This window comes from Salvia hispanica, chromosome 5 (genome assembly GCF_023119035.1).
Source record: "Salvia hispanica cultivar TCC Black 2014 chromosome 5, UniMelb_Shisp_WGS_1.0, whole genome shotgun sequence".
In the NCBI taxonomy this organism is placed as follows: Eukaryota; Viridiplantae; Streptophyta; class Magnoliopsida; order Lamiales; family Lamiaceae; genus Salvia; species Salvia hispanica.
In genome coordinates, this window is record NC_062969.1 from 21,149,558 (window position 1) to 21,153,399 (window position 3,842).

Here is a 3,842-nt window from a genome sequence, read left to right on the forward strand (position 1 = left end):
AAAACCTGAAAAATAGGAATGAATCAGCAACCACCTGCATACATATATGCGATCTACCTCCCCTATCAGTTTTCATCATCACACGTCTCCCACTTTTCAAAACTGAATCTTGCGAAGTGAAGTGGAGGAAAAACCGAGAAGGAGAAGAGAGTTTTGGCAGTCCGACGAAGTGATTCACGGAGATGCAGCGATGCTAAGTTAAGGTTGTTTAGCGAGTCGTGGAGAGAGCGGATAGCAGCAACAACGGCGGTACCGACGCTAACCACAATGATGGCGGCAACGGCGAGTCCTTTGAGTTGTGTCACGGCTAGGATGTGATGGCGGAGAGCGACTCCAGCAGCGGTTGATTAGGCCGCTTGGGGTAGAGCGGCGCTGGCTGGACTCGGAGTAGCAGCAGCGGTGGCGGTGACTCGGCAATATCAGCAGCGACGTGCAGCCAGGACACGGCGGAACAGCGGTGAGACTGGAGACCGGCGACAGCGCTGAAGCCACTGTGATTTTGGCAGAGGCGGTAGAACAGTGAGGGATAGAAGGCGACGGCAACCAGAGTTTCGCTGAGAGAGAGAAGAGGGAATCGATGTTTGGAGTTCCTTGTTTTGAGAAGAAACCGAGAGATGAGGGGAGAAAAAGAGTGAAGCAGCGACGGTGGAGATGTGAACTGAAGAAGGAAGAGACGATGACGACGACGATGGGTCTGTTTGTTGAGAGGGTAACGGAGAGCAGAGTGAGATGGAGTCGTTGATTCTTAAACTCCGGCTGACGGCGACGGAGGCTGAGTGAGTGCAGCAGCGGTGGCGCTGGGCGAACGGAGTGTGGCGATGAACTTACTTGCGACGGAACGAGAATAGGACAGCAGCGGTGCCACGGAGGAGGTGTACGAAGGTGACGGCGGCGTTGCAGATTGCGCGCCGGTGGAACTTCAGAAGCGGCTGAGAGCGTGAACTTGGATGAGAGAGAGAGAGAGAGATCACCGAGGGAGTTGAGAGATGAGTGTCGAGATTGAGTTTATCTGATTTGAGAATAGAAGTGAGTGAGAGCTTGAGAAAGAGATAAAGTCAATGACTTGATTTTCGAATTTGTGAAGAAGGGTTAGAGATAGAGTGATGCGAATTGGGATAGGAATGAATATGATCGAGAGTTTGGATGGAAAAGTGGGGCTGCACTTTGTTTCTTCTTTTGGGCCTCACTGGGTAGTCTAAATAGGGAGGTGTGGTGATGATATTGGTATTGGGTAGAAGATATATTTGGGCGTGAAAGATTAAAATGTGTTGGGTATAAGGAAATAAGAAGCTCGGGCAGCCTTGAAAATAAACGAAAGAGAAGAGAAGCATGGAGTCGTGGGCTTTCGAACTAAAGTTTTCAAGAGCTTTCGATTTAATATATATACCGGTTTGAGCATCATTTTATGTGACTGCAATTATTTAAATTCCAAGCATGATGTGAAATTTGTGATTAAAGTGAGAGTATTGAAAGTGATGTTATGTGATAATATGTGTTGATTTATTGAGTGATATTGTGATTTGCTCGACTTGTTGATATGATGTGAGATGATGCTCGACCTTGACAGAAAAATGATTTATGTTTCAAATAAGTTTTATGAGAAAAATGAAGTTCGCAAAGGGTATGTCATGCCATGTTTTTGTTTTGAGAAATGCCTATCTGTTTGTTTAGCAAGGGAGTTGTCCCTACTAGACATATTGAAATCGAGTTCGGGTCTGACTAGGGAGTGAGTCCCTACTCAAACTAGTGTACACCATTGGGGATCGTGAGCCGTCTTTTGGGTCGGCCGATCTGGTGATCGAGTTTGCGGCCACATTCTCGTTTCACATGTTGTTGATGTTGTTGATGTTGAGATTGTTGAGATGATGAGGTTGATGATTGCTTAGTGGGGAGTGAGTCCCTACTATGAGTTTAATCGAATTCGGGTCCTAGTAAGGGTGCGTCCCTACTTGGACTAGTGTACACGATGAGGACTGTGAGTCATCGAATGGGTTGGCCGGTTTTCGTGCTCATGGAAAGTGGCCTCCTTACACGGCACTCTAAAGAACAGATATGGCAGTTTCTTAAATAACTCAAGGAAAAATGGTTGTGTTTTGAAATTATGAGGAAAAGGATTTGAGGATGAGATGAAAGTTTGTGCTTGAAATGATTTTAGTGTCTCGGGCATTTTTAAAGTTAAACCCCGAGGTCACTCAATGGCGGCATGACATAACTGTTTTATAAAATTGTTTTGGCATTTGTTCACTGAGTAAATCAAGTACTCAGCCCTGCATTTGTTTTCCCTATGTGCAGGTTGAGCGGTGACGAGTGCGGCGGGTGTTGAGCATAAAAGTGAAGAATGTTTATCAAATGTTCAGAATATGTTGTGTCTTCATACATAGCAGTATTCTACTCTCGAAATGCTTCCGCTGAGTTGTTGTCTTTCTTTTGAGTTCTTGTATTGTTGAGATAATATTCTTTTGAGTTGTTGATTGTTGAGATACTCTGATTTGATTGGAGCTATTCCCATTTATATCGAGCTTTGGTTGAGTTTTGTTGTTTTTCCCTTTCTTTCCCGCTTCTTTAACCCTCCCCTAGTCGCGATCAACCGTGTTTTCTATCCTTAGAAAATGCGGGCGTGACATTAATGGACATTTATATCTTAAGCGCGGGAAATAAGTAATAAATAACGGAAACCCGGATTACTTGTAATTTCGGATTTGGATGGGGAGAGTTCAATATTACTTCTGTAGTGGTTGCTCGTAATATTCCAATATAAGCTTGTATTAAATTGTGGGTTCAATTTAATTAGTAAAAAGCTAATTGGGGGAGCCCATATCCAAAACCTTCCATAGATCCATGTCTGGGCCCAAAATGAACTTAATATAAATAGGAGAATAAAGGAGACAGAACAATCACAATTTTCATACTTGAAATTTTCGAAATTTTCGCCCCCCCAGCTGAAGGAGATTTCGATTTCTACTCCTTTTCCCAAAAGGATTTCTTCTGTCTTCTTTATTCGAGTCCTAGTATTTTGATAAGATCAGTCCACCCTGATATCGAGATACAGTTCGGGAACCAGAGAGAAGATCCGTGGTCTAGTATTGAAGATCATCACATGGAGAAGGCGCAAGCAATCGACGATTCTTTGGAGAATCAAAATCGGTAAAACTCTAAACCGTAGAATTCATGTTTTAGGATTTACTTTCTTTGAGCATAAATTATTTGCGTTCTAGCATGCAATTTTCTATTTAACATGTGAATTGATTGATCCCATAATCGGTCAAATAGATCCGTATCTGATTTATTTGTTTTGTACAAGTCTTCCGCTGTGCAAGGGGCACCAAACCCCATCAAATGTAAGGTCCTGCCCATTTTGACTTGAGTTTCCCAGGCATTAGCTTCAGTCTCGACCGGAAGAGTAGTACTTTCTGGCCAACTTGGAGATCCTTGGTGCTCAGATTCTTATCGTGCCACATCTTTGTTTTTTCCTTGTACCACATGGCTGAGTCGAATGACTCCAATCTGAGTTCATCCAGCTCCTATAGTTGCAACTTCCTTTCCTCCTCACAGGCTCTAGCATCCAAGTTAACTTGCTGAACTGCCCAGTAAGCTCGGTGTTCAATTCTCACTGGACTCTTGAGGAACTTAGCAACCTCCTTGGACTCACAAGTGCTTGTGGCCTTGGCTTTTATCCACTTTGATACATAGTCGACTGCTACCAGGATGTAGGAATTCCCGTAAGATGAAGGGAAAGGACCCATAAAATCCATGCCGCAAACGTCAAACACTTCACAAACAATCACTGGAACTTGTGGCATTTCATCTCTTGCAAGATCCCATTGGTCGTCAGTTGGCAACGT